The 18,803-nt window shown below is 38.7% G+C and overlaps 1 protein-coding gene and 1 pseudogene across 1 annotated transcript in view; one reads left to right on the top strand and one right to left on the bottom strand.

Annotated features, from left to right (window-relative positions):
• Positions 1-610: 610 nt before the first annotated feature.
• On the bottom strand, positions 611-2,706 carry LOC143668980 (centrosomal protein of 83 kDa-like; annotated as a pseudogene).
• Positions 2,707-9,605: 6,899 nt separating this feature from the next.
• Positions 9,606-18,803, top strand: part of TAAR1 (trace amine associated receptor 1) — a 34,791-nt gene continuing 25,593 nt past the window's right edge. The window contains exon 1 of the mRNA XM_077143615.1: positions 9,606-9,682. The gene's annotated coding sequence lies outside the window, so the exon portion shown is untranslated. The remainder of the gene's footprint in view (positions 9,683-18,803) is intronic.

Genomic DNA, 18,803 nt, shown 5'->3' with positions numbered 1-18,803 from the left:
ACATGTGAAAACTGCATTCAAACTCCATACATAACATTTGATTGGAACACACTCAGGCTTATCTGCCTTTGTCCATGCTTGGCTTCAAGCTGCAAGGGCAGAAATGAGTACTTGAAACAAAACCATCTAAAAAAAACCTGAAATGCTGAAAATATTTACTACTTGACTCTTTACAGAAAAAGTTTTCAGATTTCTACTTTAAATAAAAAATAATGGAATTTAGTATTAAAAATGTCTAATAGTAGGCAGTGGGCAAATTGTCCTTGGATGTCTACCCTGTAATTCTCCCATCCAAGGAGAAATACAGTATTTTAATTTGCTTTGAAAGAAATTACATCACAAAAAGTTTACTTTGATTAACTTATGATCAAATAATGCTAAATAGTCTGATATATAAAATAAGTGAATATACTATTTATAAATATGATTAATTACTATTTTCTAGAAGATAATACATCAACTCTTTGGTTGCACTTGAAATGCTGTAAAATTCCTGAAAGAAATCCAGAATGTTTTTCATTTTCAGTTTTTCCTAGAGATCAACTAAGAACTGATCATCTAGCAAATTCTTCATTTTTCTCTATGATAAAATTGGAAACTTGTCTCAGACTTATTTTTCTGAAAAGTAAAGTTGCAGCAGAGTTGATTCTTTTTTATTGTTGCTATATATGGAATTTACTACATGCATATCCAGCTTTACTCCTTTCCCCAGGAAAGCCAATTCTTCCAGTTGCTTTCTTTATGTTGTCTAGTTCTTCTAGTGTTTTATGAAGGACAGAGAGAGTTCCCTTTGATTTTGTCCTTCCTGGAGATGAGGAGGGAAGGATAGTTGTATGCCTAGGAATCACAGTTGATGACTGACAGCTAACAGGAATGATGGATGCTGCTAGAGGCATGTTAAGAATTAAAATTAAACTTCAAAATTCATTGTCTTCTCTGTCCTTAATCTTCTTTGAGTTCTGGCATATTACTAAAATGGAATATTTTGTCTAAGTAGACAAAAATAACACCTTATTTTTTGTTTCCAATGCTTCCTTCTTTGCCTCTAGAAGTTCTACGTTATCCTGCAGTCTCTTCAATTTGTGTTCATGAAGCGGTTTTCTCTTTTTCTGGGCAATTGCAGCTCACTGCAGTTACTCTTTAGCTTGATTATACTTTTCTTCTCGGGCTGTGGTATGTTCATGAAGCTTATGCTTTTCTTTCAACCACTGTATCTGCTTCTCTTCCAATGTCTTTTCAATGTCCCTGTTTTTTCATCTTCTGAAATTCTGGTCTTCCTGTTTTAACCTCTTCACCATTTCCTTCAGCATTTGGTTTGAACTCAGCAAATCATTCTCTGTGGCAAGTGAGGTCACATGGATCTGCAAACTACTGATTTGCTGTTTTGGATCAGAATTTTCATTTTTTTTCTTTCTCTGCATTTTCAGTATTCACAAGTTGTTGAAGTTTAAACCTGGGTTCCCTACCGGCCAACTCTTTTGCCTCTGTAAAGCCCAAGATTTCTCTTCACACTGATTCATTTCAGATTGCCTCCAGATATCATGTTTCACTTTCATTTTCTCTAAATCTGCTAATCTCAAATTCTAGCTTTTCATCTTGTAATACAAGTTCATCTTGTGGTACCACAAGTTTTTGATAACCTTCTTCCTTAGCAGCTTGTTCTTTCCATAGTATTTCATGATCCTTTTCTATTGAAAGTACTCTGTGGTGTTCAACGGCTGATTTGAGAATTTCATCATCTGACTGCAATCCATGCTGTGCTCTTTGAATCTTAACTCCTTTCTCTTTTTAGCTCACTGTTAGCTCTTGCTGCTTCCAGTTTGATGTCTGTTATTTCTCGTTTGTTTGAATGTTTAAGTTCTTTTATTATATTGGTCAGTGTATTTTTTATGCAATTTACTGATGTTTTGTTCACTGCTTGATTATTCTTTTTCCAAGAATTCCATCTGTAGTTTAGCTGACTTTTTTTTTTTCAGCCTCCAGGGATCTAACTGTATAGCCTGCAGCTCAGCCAACTGCCGTACTTGCATTTTTTGGTCATTTTCTACCTGAGTACCAGAATTCTCTTTTTCAGCCCTTAATTCTGCTACCCAGTCCCTCAACCTTTTAATTTCTGATACATGTGGACTTTCTCTCGAACAAGTTTCTCCACTCATTTGCTCTCTCTTGTGGGATTCACACTGAGTAGCTGGTTATGGGGTCTTTATCTTTCTTTAATCTTGCAATCTCTGACTCATATTTTATATCTTCTTCTAAAATACATGCAAATTCTTTCTGGTGCTCAAAGTCTGATTTGAGAAATGTGTATTTATAGCAAAGCTTATTATATTCAGCTCCATTTCATCCAGATTCCAAAAATGGTCTCTCATTGGAGTTTCTAATTCTTGTTGTATTTGGGCTTTTAGCAATTCCAATTTTTGTGGTTCTAACATACCTGTAGTTTCATTTCCTCTAAATTTTTAGTTTTCTCTACTAATTCCCCTCTTAGCTTTTCAGGTAGTAGCTGAAATTTTTCTTGGCGAGTTTGCTTTTAGTTTAACAATCACTCAGCTTTCAGAGTCTGATAATTAGTTCTATGATGATCACATCACAACCTAGCATCAGTTAACACTTTTCGGAACTCAGATTGCACTTGTCAGCCCACTGTCTCCACCAGGAGGAGGAAAAAAGGTTGGGAAAAGGATCCATATTGGTACATGAGCTGACAACCACGTAAAAATAATTTCTGGCTTTTCTATAATTTTAGGTTTCTTTGTAAGAATATTTTCCACTGCCTTCTTGCCGAGACAGAATCTCAGGACACTAAATTATACCCTGGGGAAATCTCAAAGGTATCCAAGGAGAGTGCAGAGATTGGAGAGGACAGGAGAGGAGGAGAAAAGACCCAGCTCTGCTTAGGTGGTAGGGTCTCGTGGGTGGGAGGCCAGCCTGGGTGCAGATGTCCAGATGAGAAGCCACCCTCAACCCGCTGCCTGCAGCCCGTCACAGCCCACTGGGCCAACTTCTGACAGTGACTTTTAGGCATAATCATAAGTGGGCTTAGCTTCTCTTTTGCAGAAATGAGTTTCATAAGGTCAAGCCCCAACATCGAAGGCCTGTCCCATCATATTGGCAGTCTCGATTGCGAGAATATCAGATCTTCCCCGGGTGGGGAAGTTTAATATTTCCTTTCCCCCCCAGTCTCAAGGTGATTTTGCAAATATTTTTTTAATCTGCCCAGCCTACTCTGGAATATATTGGGGCATCACACTAACCTGTACAAACCAGCAAGATCTGACTATTCAAGTTTCTGTGTAATTATGGTATTTGAATAAACTGACCATACGAGTTAAATTAGATAGTCTGCTACTGAAAATATAAATTTTACCCCAAATAAACCTCCCTACCTTTGGTCTCACCCAGAAGTTGAAGCTTTAAAATACAGTCAATATCATCCTTTACCCTTAAGTCTGATTTACTTTAGCCCTACCCAGATCAGCCTCATTTATATCTGTAATTGAAGTCTTTTCACTTTTTTGGTTGCATGGTCTGAGAACTGAATTTTTTGGTGTTTTTAACAGTTACTCTGTGGGTTAACGGTGACTTTCACAGCTGCAGAACTCTAGTCTCAGGTGTCACACAAATGCATGAAATTTCATGGAATGACCAGGTTATACCTAAAGAAACATGGCACCACTTTTGCCACCTGCTGTGGTCACACTGGCTGACCCTAGCAGAGTGTGGGACACAGAGTGAGGAGACCAGGAAGTGGGGGTCATTGGGGGACATCGTGAAATCTGGTCACCACAGTGAATATATATTTGCTTCATAATTTTAGAACATAGGATTGTTTTCCTTTTCTTCTTGCTATATGAAATATGTGGTTCAAAATACACTGCCAAAATGCCATCCTGACCAAAAGGGGGAAAGTAGTGTAACAAATAAGGTATCAGTGGCTGAGAGAGTTCAAATAGAGTTGAGAGGCTACTCTGGAGGTTACTCTTAAACAAGCTTCAGTTAGACATTGCTACCCATGATAGCTTGCCAAACCCTAACCAAAACCATTCCTGCCAATCTTAAAGAACACCTAGGGCATTATATAAGGTTCTACAAGGGTTCCATGCGCTAGAGTAACTTTTGAGAAACCTACACCCTCCAGATAGGTGGACCAGGTAAGTCCTGAAATGCAGAGGGCCCAGCCTCTCCAGGATATCAACTAGTTCCATCCCCCATCCCATATTATCAACAGCTCCTTCCAATATGAAAAATTTCAAATGAGCATAGCCCAAATACCCCTAAGGAGTGGGGAAAAGATCAAAGGTGATGGTGCAGTTATACAGAGAAGGTAGGGTTTAACAAGTGATTATGAGTGCTGAATCACTATATTCATATTTTCTTTTAATCTCCAGTGTCTGGGAACAGCTAGTAGTAAAAACCTAAAGATGTTGGAATTGTAACCCATACCAAATTTTGAAAGCTGTTATATAACTAATTGTTGCAGTGTGCTTTGAAATCTATTGCTTTTTTGTATGTATTTTTCACAAGGAAAAAAATTGACTATGATGATAAAAAAGTAAAAAAAAAAAAAGATACATTGCCAATATTTACATCTGAAAAATACTGCACCCAAAAAACTTTCTATAATTACACTACATAAGAAAGACTAAACAATTAAAAAATTTCTAATCCCTACTTTTGGCCCATAGTAAACTGATTGGATTAACTAGTTTGTAGAAATGCTATCTCCTTATATATTCACCAGGATCTTTTACATTCATTTTTTTAGAAGTCCATTTTAGAGGTTAAAAAAAGTGTCCTAAAAAACAACTTATTTATTTGAACTTATTTTTTTAAAAAGCAAGATAAAATTCTCAAAAATATATATTACAAAAGTGGAAAAACTGAGTTTTAAATAATTGAAGTGTTCTGAATATCAAGAAGAATATGGAAAAAGTCAACTAGAAATGTAGATGTGTCGGGGGGAGGTTTTAGAAGAGGGGAGAAACAAAACTCAAGTCATAGCAATGTCAAAAGCTGTTCTGAAATGCATCGTTTGCCTCTTCTGATAAATTAACCACTGAAATTCACTGTCAAACATGAAAAACACATAAAAACAACCAGATCTCTGCCCTATAACTCTGGAAAACTATGTCCTCATGATCTCAAGTTATCAATGCTTTTACTCATCAAGAGCATTCACATTTTTAACAGGTATTTAATTTAGACACTAGTTCAATTTCCATCCTATCACTTGTTTCACACAATGAAGGAATGTTAGGTGATCTAGACGTAAGCTCTGGGATCCAGAAAAGATACACACTTTTTAACTGTTTCCCATAGATAGTCTGAGTATGTAAATTTTGTTTTACAAAAGACAGTAAAATTTTTCGACAGGGAAAACTTCCCACATCCACTACTAATACTCTACCGTACAAAGGACTGCTGCTTTGTAGCAACAGATCTGTGTTCTAATAATAATGTTCTGACTTATCTGGGGTTGGTAGAATTAAAATGAAACTTAGTGGATGGATCAGTAATTAAAGATAGGATCATGAAAAATCTAAATAGCACCTTCAATAAGAAGACAAATATCACCAAAACATAAAATACTAACCTGTACATTAGTACTGCAAAATTATATCGTGGACCATTTTTTTTCATGAGAACTTGTCAATTAAACATAACAAGCACTTGTGTCCTTGGAAACTGAGCTCTATTAATTTACCAAGTCTTTCTTAGTGAATTCAAGGAGAGGTGCATGGCAAGTAAATAAGGTCTAACACAAAACAACTCTGAAAGGGAAGGAGGAAAGAGGAATGGCGTGTTCATCATAACCTGGGAAAAACATGCCTTCCTCCCTCTTGAACTAAATGATGAAGGTTCTTAAGATGGTGAATGCAAAAGAACACATGCTTAGGCATACAAGTACATGCACACATGTGAACACACATCAGTAACCACACACACAGGCCAAAGCACATACTGGGACACACACCAAACCCCAGTGTTTGCCAGAATGCGAGATACCAGAAACAGAATGGCTTTTAAAAAGGAGAATTTAATAAGTTGCTAGTTTAGAGTTCTAAGGCAGAGAAAATATCCCAATTAAAGCAAGTCTATAGAATGTCCAATCTAAGGCACCCAGGGAAAGATATCTAGGTTTGAGAAGGCTGATAACATTCAGGGTTTCTCTCTCAGCTGGAAGTGCACTTGGTGAAGTCTGCTAGCTTTCTCTTCTGGCTTCTTGTTTCATGAAGCTCCTGGGAGGCCTTTTCCTTCTTCATCTCCAAAAGTCACTGGCTGGTAGACTCTCTGCTTTGTGGTTTTGCAGCATTCTGAGGCTTTCTCCAAAATACGTCTTCTTTTATAGGATTCCAGTAAACTAATCAAGACCTACCTGGAATGGGTGGAGACATGTCTCCGCCTAATCAAGTTTAATACCCACACTTGATTGAATCACATCTCCATAGAGATAATCTAAAGTTTCCAAAATACAGTACTGAATAGGGATTAGAAGAAACAGAAATGGCTGTCTTTACAAAATGAGATTACAATTAAAATGTGGCTTGTCTAGAGTGCATAAATTCTTTCAAATCAGCACACCCCAGATACAAATGAAGCTGTGAGTCAGCTCTGCCTACACTTCTAGAAGTGTACCTGGGACAGAAAAGTTTACCACATCAGACAGGAAGTCAACCAAATGTGCACCTCTTCAAAAGCCAACCCACAAAAAAGTCATCAAATGGGGGTCCCTTCCTGGCTTGCACTTAGAGGGCTGAGTTTGCCTACTCAACAGATGAAGTTCAGGTGGTGCTCCCATTCTCCTTCAGCCTTCAGGCATCTCAGAAGCCATCAACTGCCATGTTGTTCTTTCTACTGGTATCCCAGTACTTGTCAAATTTCAGATCACCAGTGATGAAGACTTTGCAAGCTTGCCTACTCACGGTTTGTGGCTTCGAGTATGACCTCAGAGAACTTGGGGTTTCCAGAGTGAAATATTTTCTGAGCAGAGATTCTAAAGAGAGAAACATCAACCTGGTCTGGCTTGTATCCCACAGGCACCTGAACAATTTAGAGATCAACAGGATAGTTTGCTAACAGTAGTGGACCTGGTCAGATGGGGCGCTGCATGTAGATCTAAGACAGGATGCTGGGTGAGTGGACCCCGGACATAGGACCAGAACAGGTGAGCCAGCTGAGCACCTCAAAAATGTGGGGTGCTGTGGTCATGAAGACATAGTTTATACATTCCAAAAGTTATAGAGAAGCCTTTCGGCCCATAAAGTGGGATGCAAAAAAGGCTGAAGGGGGAAACATTGGGTTTTCATTCTTCATCCAGTTTTTGTTTCTTTTCTTTATTCTTTGCTAAATGCATCTTCATGATACCAGGAGAGTTTCCATGCATTCTCCAAAAGAAACAGAGGAAGCTGAAGGGAGGGAAGGTGGAATAAATGTGGGCTTCAGGTTGGGATATTTTCTCTATGTCAGTTCACTTATTTCTTCCCCTTTAATATATCCCAAACTTCTTTAAATGTTGCTGCAATTTTTTTCTCCCTTTCTTTGCAAAAATTACTAACTTTCAAGTTGGCGAAGAAGATAGAGGAGGAAAAAAAGTTCTTTTTATTTCTCTCTGTACAACTGTATACAAATTAAAAACAAAACAACCATAAAAGAACATTCAGGTCTGAGCATAGTCAGTCCTTGGAGAGAGTGCAAAGCGCCTGCTGGCCCCTTACTAGACAAGGATGCTCCACTAACTGAACTCTGGGATTTGCAAAATATTTAAAATTGCAAAAAGGAAAGGAAAAAAATTAAACAATTGCAAAATGCAAAAATGTCTCTGTAGGATTCCATGTTCCCCCTCACCCTAATATCCTGGAGCCTCGCACACGCGCAAAGGAAGGAGGTACAGCTCCTCGGCACCCTGCTCAATGTGCTTCACCATCCACGTGCAGTCGCCTCAACAAGAACTGCAGTGTTTATTGTAATTTAATTTAATTATTTCTGAAGCATAATAATAATTATAAGTACTTTATGAACACCTGCTGAATGACAAGCACTTTCTCACATGAAACAACTCTATTAAACAAGCACTGTTATTTCCATTTTAAAAGGATAAATTTGAGCCTCCACCTCAACCTGTGCCTCCATATCTGGACTATGAAAAAAGAACATGGAGAAATAGCTTATTTAAGGTTTTCATCTCAAGTGATACATACCATTTCCACCTACGTTTTATCGGCCAAAGCAAGCCATATAACTAAGTCAAATTTGAAAAGAATGGAAATGTAATTCCCCTGTATATCCAGGAAAGGGCAGAGATTCATAAATATTGGTGCAAACTAGTTTGCAGAGAAAGGTAATTCCTCAAAGGCATTTATTTCACATCCATCTTCTACTTGAGCATAGAGAAATCACTCAGTAAATGATTAATGTCTTCCATGAGTCACTAGGGTGTTGTGGTAGTTAGATTTAGGTGTCAACTTGGCCAGGTGAAGGAGCCTAGTTATATTGCTGTGGCCATGAGCCAAGGGCACGTGAACCTCATCTGTTGCTGATTACATCTGCAGTCGGTTAGGAGGCGTGCCTGCTGCAATGAATGCCGTTTGAGTTAATTGGCTGGTGCTTAAATGAGAGAGCGCAATTTAGCACAGCCCAAGCAGCTCAGCATACCTCTTCTCAGCACTTGCAGCTCAGCCCAGACCTTTAGAGATGCAGAAAGAAATCACCCCGGGGAAAGTTGTTGGAATCCAGAGGCCTGGAGAGAAGGCCAGCAGAGATCACCCTGCGTCTTCCCACGTAAGAAGGAACCTCAGTTGAAAGTTCACTGCCTTTCCTCTGAAGAACTAACGAAATAAATCCCCTTTTATTAAAAGCCAATCCATCTCTGGTGTGTTGCATTCCAGCCGCTAGCAAACTAGAACAGGTGTTCATCATTCTTTTATTATCCAACCTAGAGTAATCTGGTACTACTTTTCTCCTGCCTCCTTCCTGGGTTGTGAGCTCCATGTACCCTTCAAGTCAATGCCATCAGTTTTTTCAAGGACAAGGTCTTTGAAGGCCTGAGGTCAGGTTCATGCTCTTTCCATGGGCCTGAAGGCAACCTTACCTATTTATTCCTGCCATAGTATATAAAGGCACTATTGATGCCGTATGTTTTGTGCTTTATAGTTTATAAAACATTTTTACATACATTTTCTTTCCCATTTTACTCTTCACCAGTATTTCATAATGTTGCTACATTTTTCTCCAGAGCAAGGGTCATTTTAAAATCCCCCAATTTATGACATATCAGATTCTCAAACCTCAGTCTTCCAACTTCATGTCCAATGTCTTCTCTAACATTCTAGGTTGATAGTATTTTCTTACATAGCCATGCAAGATGTGCCTTCCTGAAGGACTTAATATTAATCGTGATTGACTTAAGTACTGGACACTTCTTAATACTAGATATCTGGTCTGGATTTGCTGCTCAGTAACTATTAAAGCAGATTTCCAATGCAGCTTTCACCTTTATAAGAGAGTTGTTTTATATTCCTTATGGCTTTAATAGCTGCAGACTTTGACATAGGGTGAGGACTAAGGTGAAAGTACACAACTGGTATCAAAACATATATACAACCCGAAAGATTGTGGCAGGAGAACACAGTTGACCGGGAGAAAGCAGTCAACATAAAGAATGGGAACTCTTCAGACTTGGGAGGTAAGTTGAAAATGATCAATGAAAACATGTTAACAGAAGGGTGAGCTCTTTTAATGTTTTTATTCTGTTATCTGTTCCAGTCACAGGAATACAGCATTATCTCTTATCACTGTGACAGCCATTTAACATTCAGTGCCTTCTAAAAACTTTGAATACCTGCCAATACAAATGGGGCCCACCTGTCAATACATTGGTAGATTATCTGATAAATAGCTAATGTTTGGGCAATGTGCTTTGTAGACTTGTTGATTGGATATACTTTGAATTGAACTATGAAAATATTAGTATCACAAAATGCTATTTTACAGATTATGATGTTGATTTAATTAAAATTGGTTGTGAACTAGCTGATATTTTTTTCTTCCTGTCTATAGTAAAATTTTATCTTACTCTATCAAAGGAAATTAACTACGTGCTTATTTGCAGCTACAGGATGAGTAGAAATCAATAGAAAATCCTGCCATTAAGTGTACTTAGTACTAAGTGCCTGATTGTTGTAGAGAGAGATTATAAATGCACATAGTAAGAAAATAATGTCTGATAGCCTGAAAATACTCCCTAAGTACATACATATAATTTAACTTTTTTTTTTTTTATAACAAACAAAAAAAACTATATTTCAGGTGCAGCTTCATTCAGTGTTCCAACATAGTTACATTACACTTAGGTATTATTGTGCTGTCCATTTTTGAGTTTTTGTATCTAGTCCTGTTGCACAGTCTGTATCCCTTCAGCTCCAATTACCCATTATCTTACCCTGTTTCTAACTCCTGCTGGTCTCTGTTACCAATGATATATTCCAAGCTGATTCTCGAATGTCGGTTCACATCAGTGGGCCCATACAGTATTTGTCCTTTAGTTTTTGGCTAGACTCACTCAGCATAATGTTCTCTAGGTCCATCCATGTTATTACATGCTTCATAAGTTTAGTCTGTCTTAAAGCTGCATAATATTCCATCGTAGGTATACACCACAGTTTGTTTAGCCACTCGTCTGTTGATCGACATTTTGGCTGTTTCCATCTCTTTGCAATTGTAGATAATGCTGCTATAAACACTGGTGTGCAAATATCCGTCTGTGTCTTTGCCCTTGAGTCCTTTGAGTAGATACCTAGCAGTGGTATTGCTGGGTCGTAATCCATTCTGCCATTCTATGTCTTTTGATTGGGAAATTCAGTCCATTAACTTTTAGTGTTATTACTGTTTGGATAATATTTTCCTCTACCATTTTGGCTTTTGTATTATATATATCATAACTGATTTTCCTTCTTTCTACACTTTACTCCATACCTCTCTCTTCTGTCTTTTCGTATCTGACTCTAGTGCTCCCTTTAGTATTTCTTGCAGAGCTGGTCTCTTGGTCACAAATTCTCTCAGTGACTTTTTGTCTATAAATGTTTTAATTTCTCCTTCATTTTTGAAGGACAATTTTGCTGGATATAGAAGTCTTGGTTGGCAGTTTTCCTCTTTTAGTAATTTAAATATATCATCCCACTGTCTTCTAGCTTCCATGGTTTCTGCTGAGAAATCTACACATAGTTTTATTGGGTTTCCCTTGTATGTGACAGATTGTTTTTCTCTTGCTGCTTTCAAGATCCTCTCTTTCTCTTTGACCTCTGACATTCTAACTAGTAAATGTCTTGGAGAACGCCTATTTGGGTCTATTCTCTTTGGGGTGCGCTGCACTTCTTGGATCTGTAAATTTAGGTCTTTCATAAGAGTTGGGAAATTTTCAGTGATAATTTCTTCCATTAGTTTTTCTCCTCCTTTTCCCTTCTCTTCTCCTTCTGGGACACCCACAACACATATATTTGTGCGCTTCATATTGTCATTCAGTTCCCTGATCCCCTGCTCAAGTTTTTCCATTCTTTTCCCTATAGTTTCTGTTTCTTTTTGGAATTCAGATGTTCCATCCTCCAGTTCACTAATTGTAGCTTCTGTCTCTTTAGATCTACCATTGTAGGTATCCATTGTTTTTTCCATTTTTTCTTCTTTGTCCTTCACTCCCATAAGTTCTGTGATTTGTTTTTTCAGATTTTCTATTTCTTCTTTTTGTTCAGCCCATGTCTTCTTCATGTCCTCCCTCAATTTATTGATTTGGTTTTTGAAGAGTTTTTCCATTTCTGTTCGTATATTCAGCATTAGTTGTCTCAGCTCCTGTATCTCATTTGAACTATTGGTTTGTTCCTTTGACTGGGCCATATCTTCAATTTTCCGAGCGTCATCCATTATGTTCTGCTGGTGTCTGGGCATTTGATCAGATTTCCCTGGGTGTGGGACCCGGCTGGTTGAAAGGTTTTCCTGTGAAATCTCTGGGCTCTGTTTTTCTTTTCCTGCCCAGTAGGTGGCGCTCGTGGCGCTCGTCTGTCTGCGGGTCCCACCAGTAAAAGATGCTGTGGCTCCTTTAACTTGCCAATCCGAATCGCAGTCGGCCCAGGAAACCGCGTGTGGAGGGGGGGTTGCCGGCCGCCGCGGCTTAGGGGAGTACCGGTCCAAATTGCCCAGCTGGCCCGAGACGCCAAGCGTGGCGGGAGGGCCCCGCTATCCAACGTTCCCAGTCAGACCGGGGAGCCACGTGCGTGGGGGGGACCCCAGTCGCCAGCCGCCCCGGCCGGGAAAACGCGCGTCCCTCGGGTATCTCACCGCAGCGGATTCTCCCTGCCCATTCAGCCGTTCCAGAATGGGGTACGCTGTCTTTTTGGTCTCTGTTGTGGCTCAGGGAGCTGTTTCATATTGTTTCTGTTTCTTTAGTTGCTTTTCTGGAGGAGGAACTAATACCCGCGCGTCTTATTAAGCCGCCATCTTCTCCGGAAGTCGCATATAATTTAACTTTAACTGAAATGAACATGTGAAAGATATCTTCAAAGATTGCTGAAAAAATATACTATAATAATTTTAATGATAAGAAAACTATTTGCAAATTGCTATCATCTCATCTGCACAGCAGTAATTAATAAGATATCCTTATTCATCCATAGATGGTTGTTAAGTTCAAGACTTTTTTTCAAATTCTTGTTATTGGTTAGGAGCTAGAGCTATGGAGTCAAAAAAATTTGGAATCAAATTCCTCTGTCTCCCCTTACTCGTAAGGCTTGTAATTCTCAGGTCCTTCCTTTATAAGGTAAGGACCAAAATGGTACCTATTATTTAGTGTTGTTGTGGGAATAAACCAGGGGTCTTGTAGAATACCCTTAGCCCAATGATTGGTACAGTCCAGTAAAAGCTGTTTTTTGTCCTCCCTTCTCCTCCTCTTTTTCCTCTTTTCTTCCTCTGTTTCCTTCTCCTCCTTTTTCTCCTCTTCTTTTCCTCTTTTTCCTTCTCCTCCTTTTTCTCTTCTTCTTTCCTCCATTTCCTTCTCCTCCTTTTTCTTCTTCTTTTCCTCTCTTTTTCCTTCTCTCTCTTCTCTTCCTCTCTTTTTCCTTCTCCTTTTTTCTTCTCTTCTTTTACTCCCTTCCCTTCCCCTTCTTTTCTTTTCCTCCTTTTCTTTCCCTTCCTTCCCTTTCTTCATCACCCTTCTCCTCTTCCTTCCTCCTCATACTCCCTCTCCTCCTTATTACTTCCCTTTATTGTTATTGAATGTAAGAAAACTTCTGCTGTACCCACACAAGTAGTATGTCCAGATTTTGACTTCAGTGGTTCCTGAGGTAGAAGGGACTGAGTGGCATGCTGGGAGAAATCCATTATTATATAAATTATTGCCCTCATTTCTCCAGTCCCACCTTTCTCTTGGGAGGAGGCTATTAAATTCTACAACCTATAAACACTTGAAGAAGTCATCAGTCTACAGGTCATGTGAATGCAGTATCTGGGTCAGAGGGTCAAATTCAATGAGATTAACATTGAAAGTGTATTTTCATAAGGAAGGTTCAGATAGAGAAATTATCCTTCCTGCAATGTAGAAACTGAATGCCTCATGAACATTCCCTTCTTTGATGGCCCAAGAATAAATATACAGGCAATCCTCTAAAGCTCCAGCCTGTAATAGTCATGAAAAAAATATGGAGTGGGTGGCATTTGGATAATTTTATTTATCAAGCTGTTTTCTGGAAGGAGGTTTGTAAGACCTGCTAATGCTAGCTCTGTCTTCATTACTCTGAACTGAACGCAAGTTTAGAAGTACTACTTTGCTTTTTAGCCTCCATATTAAAAGAACTGCTCTTTACCAAGTTTCTACTAAGTGTAAGAGCCTTTTGAAATAAATGTTTCGGACACATTATTCAACTTTAACCTAGGGTTCTGTAGAAGGTTTTCTCCATCATCAAACAATTCAGTAGCTACTGGAGTCATATCTTTTGCAAGGCTAATAAAAGATATTTTTATATTCTGTACTAAAACAGTCTCAACTAATCACCATGGTTATTTGTATAGAACTGTTTTGTAGCTTAATCTTTAAAGAAATATTTTATTGACTTCTCTTTTTGGTAAAAAAAATGAATAAGCTGTACAAGGTTACCACTTTTGGGGTCTACTCTGTCTGATTCTTCATACTGCAAGTTCAGAAATCAGTTTTCTCGATTCTACCAGAAATAATAGACTCTGGGAGATAGAGCCATCCTAACTGAACGCACCAAAGACAATTTCTGAAAGAGTGAATCTAGCTCTCTACCCAAATGAGAGGAATAAGACGGCAGCCCAGAGGGGTAGAGTTTTGAAGTCAGTTCTGCTTTGGGTTCCTGGCTTTGCCGATTGTGGAAAGACCAAATTTATGAGCTGCCTTGTGCTTCAGTCTCTTCAATGAAGAGAGGAATCATGTTTACACAACCTCAGGGGTGACCTGAGGATTAAATGTGATCGCATAGGGCAGGATCTGGTCTACAGTAGGCGCATTCTAAGTGACTGATTACTATTAAGCCAGCTGGATACTAATATCAGAAGAGCAGTAACTTAGTATTATCAAGATTCTTGGGAAATCTCAATAATCCTTGCAGGTCTATTCCAATGTCTTTTGGGGGCCATGATGGTTTGTTGTGTCGTCTTTTCCCATAATTGAATAGAGCTACCCACTGACCATATGTACATCCCATCTCAGGAACTCTGAGTCCTGGACAATGTGAGGGCACGCCATCTGATTTTGCAGGCTTGAAGTGACATGATTTATACCAGGACCTTTCTCCTACCTGGCCAAAAGTTCCACAGATTGGGACATTCCTTTATGTACTGAAGGCCTTCTGGTTTTCTTAAGTCTTTTAGATGGCAAATATCTTTGGGCCTGATCATATTTGTTTTGTTGTTGAAAACTTGGGGCCATCAACAACCATTCAGCTTGTATCCCTGAAAAGATGCTCTAAAATGGAAAGACATGGCAGGATATCTGAGGAAAAGGAGACGTAGAAAGATATGAAACAAAACATTGTTAGCAGGATGATTAGGAAAAGGAAAGGACCCCCATGACAAGGAGTTCTCGATAAGCCTGGGACATTTCCCAGCGGTAATCGGTCATGTCCAATAACATCCACAGTAAGCATGTGAAAGACCCGGCAGATATGGCTCAGCCAAATGACCACATTAAATCACCTGAGAGGTCACAGAATTTAGAATGGCTTATTAAGTTTGATCAGAATGAGGTAAAAGACATTAAGAAGGCACTATAACTGCAGAAAGCTCAGGCAGGTATGGCTCAGGCAAATGACCACATTAAATCATTTGAAGTAAATAAGAATTTGGAACCACTAATTAAGGTTGTTCTTAATGATATAAAGAATATCAAGAAGACACTGGAGGAGCATAAAGAAGAAGTTGAAAGAATTAATATAAAGATATCACGCATCATAGTGATGAAAGATACTGTAGACCAAATTAGAAACATATTAGAGACTCACAACAGATTTCAAGAGAGAGAAGAGAGTAAGCAAATTAAAAGACATGAAAGATGAACAAATGAGCATGTTCAAAAGAACAAATGGCAAGAAAGATGGAAAAAATGCAGTTTATTTATTTATTTATTTATTTATTTTTATTTTTATTTTTTTTTAATTTTTTTTATTAATCAAAAAAAAGAAAAGAAATTAACACAACATTTAGAAATCATTCCATTCTACAAATGCACTCAGTAATTCTTAGTATCATCACATAGATGTATGATCATCATTTCTTAGTACATTTGCATCGATTTAGGAAAAGAACTAGCAAAAGAGCAGAAAAAGATATAGAATGTTAATATAGAGAAGAGAATTAAAATAATAATACTAATAATATATATATATATATAAAGGAAAAAGAAAAAAAACAAAAACAAAAGATACAAACACACAAACAAACAAACAAAAAACCATATTTCAGGTGCAGCTTCATTCACTGTTCCAACCTAGTTACATTACACTTAGGTATTATTGTGCTGTCCATTTTTGAGTTTTTGTATCTAGTCCTGTTGCACAGTCTGTATCCCTTCAGCTCCAATTACCCATTATCTTACCCTGTTTCTAACTCCTGCTGGTCTCTGTTACCAATGATATATTCCAAGCTGATTCTCGAATGTCGGTTCACATCAGTGGGACCTTACAGTATTTGTCCTTTAGTTTTGGGCTAGACTCACTCAGCATAATGTTCTCTAGGTCCATCCATGTTATTACATGCTTCATAAGTTTAGTCTGTCTTAAAGCTGCATAATATTCCATCGTAGGTATACGCCACAGTTTGTTTAGCCACTCGTCTGTTAATGAACATTTTGGCTGTTTCCATCTCTTTGCAATTGTAGATAATGCTGCTATAAACACTGGTGTGCAAATGTCCGTCTGTGTCTTTGCCCTTAAGTCCTTTGAGTAGATACCTAGCAGTGGTATTGCTGGGTCGTAATCCATTCTGCCATTCTATGTCTTTTGATTGGGAAATTCAGTCCATTAACTTTTAGTATTATTACTGTTTGGATAATATTTTCCTCTACCATTTTGGCTTTTGTATTATATATATCATATCTGATTTTCCTTCTTTCTACACTTTACTCCATACCTCTCTCTTCTGTCTTTTCGTATCTGACTCTAGTGCTCCCTTTAGTATTTCTTGCAGAGCTGGTCTCTTGGTCACAAATTCTCTCAGTGACTTTTTGTCTATAAATGTTTTAATTTCTCCTTCATTTTTGAAGGACAATTTTGCTGGATATAGGAGTCTTGGTTGGCAGTTTTTCTCTTTTAGTAATTTAAATATATCATCCCACTGTCTTCTAGCTTCCATGGTTTCTGCTGAGAAATCTACACATAGTCTTATTGGGTTTCCCTTGTATGTGACAGATTGTTTTTCTCTTGCTGCTTTCAAGATCCTCTCTTTCTCTTTGACCTCTGACATTCTAACTAGTAAGTGTCTTGGAGAACACCTATTTGGGTCTATTCTGTTTGGAGTGCGCTGCACTTCTTGGATCTGCAAATTTAGGTCTTTCATAAGAGTTGGGAAATTTTCAGTGATAATTTCTTCCATTAGTTTTTCTCCTCCTTTTCCCTTCTCTTCTCCTTCTGGAACACCCACAACACGTATATTTGTGCGCTTCATATTGTCATTCAGTTCCCTGATCCCCTGCTCAAGTTTTTCCATTCTTTTCCCTATAGTTTCTGTTTCTTTTTGGAATTCAGATGTTCCATCCTCCAGTTCACTAATTGTAGCTTCTGTCTCTTTAGATCTACCATTGTAGGTATCCATTGTTTTTTCCATTTTTTCTTCTTTGTCCTTCACTCCCATAAGTTCTGTGATTTGTTTTTTCAGATTTTCTATTTCTTCTTTTTGTTCAGCCCATGTCTTCTTCATGTCCTCCCTCAATTTATTGATTTGGTTTTTGAAGAGTTTTTCCATTTCTGTTCGTATATTCAGCATTAGTTGTCTCAGCTCCTGTATCTCATTTGAACTATTGGTTTGTTCCTTTGACTGGGCCATATCTTCAATTTTCCGAGCGTCATCCATTATGTTCTGCTGGTGTCTGGGCATTTGATCAGATTTCCCTGGGTGTGGGACCCAGCTGGTTGAAAGGTTTTTCTGTGAAATCTCTGGGCTCTGTTTTTCTTTTCCTGCCCAGTAGGTGGCGCTCGTGGCGCTCGTCTGTCTGCACGGCAGTCGGCCTGGGAAACCGCGCGTGGAGGCGGGGGTCGCTGGCCGCCGCGGCTTGGGAGAGTGCCGGTCCTAATTGCCCAGCTGGCCCGAAACGCCAAGCGTGACGGGAGGGCCCCGCTATCCAACGTTCCCAGTCAGACCGGGGAGCCACGTGTGTGGAGGGGACCCCAGTCGCCAGCCGCCCCGGCGGGAAAATGCGCGCCCCTCGGGTATCTCACCACAGCAGATTCTCCCTGCCCATTCAGCTGTTCCAGAATGGGGTACGCTGTCTTTTTGGTCTCTGTCGTGACTCCGGGAGCTGTTTCGTATTGTTTCTGTTTCTTTAGTTGCTTTTCTGGAGGAGGAACTAAGACCCGCGCATCTTACTAAGCCGCCATCTTCTCCGGAAGTCAAAAATGCAGTTTTTGATCTCAGGGAAATGATCGACAAAATGAAGCATACAAATATAAGAATTATTGGTGTTCCAGGAGGGGAAGAGAATAATAAAGGAATAGGAATGCTCGTTGAAGACATAATGAGGGAAAACTATCCCAACCCTTATAAGAGAAATAAATATCCAATCCAAACAAGCCCAAAGAATCTCAAATAGAATAAATCCAAATAGGCTTACTCCAAGACATTATACTTATCAGAATGTCAAATCTTGAAGATAAGCAAGTAGTCATGGAAGCAGCAAGAGAAAAGAGATTTTACTACATACAAGGGAAACAATATAAGATTAAGCTCAGATTACTCAACAGGCACCATGGAGGCAAGAAGGTAGTGATGTGATATATTTAAGAAGTCTATCTTTATCTTGCCAAGTTGTCCTGCAAAATTGAGGGAAAGGTTAAAATCTTCCCAGATAAACAATGGCTGCAAGAGTCTGCCAACAAGAAACCTGCCCTACAAGAAATATTAAAGGGAGTTCTGTCAATTTTGTAAAAAGACTAGAGAAGGAGGTCTGAAGAACAGTACAGAATTAAAGAGTATTAGCAAGGGTAACTTAAAAGATGAAAACTGAGAGTGGGAAAAGAATGTATAGATCTGACAAATTGAAACTAGAGGATAAGGTGCTAGACCCAAGAACTGCTTTTACAGTATTAATTCTG

Source organism: Tamandua tetradactyla, chromosome 25, assembly GCF_023851605.1.
Source record: "Tamandua tetradactyla isolate mTamTet1 chromosome 25, mTamTet1.pri, whole genome shotgun sequence".
NCBI lineage: Eukaryota > Metazoa > Chordata > Mammalia > Pilosa > Myrmecophagidae > Tamandua > Tamandua tetradactyla.
Note: the sequence above shows the minus strand (reverse complement) of the source record. Positions and strands in the feature narration are given on the sequence as shown.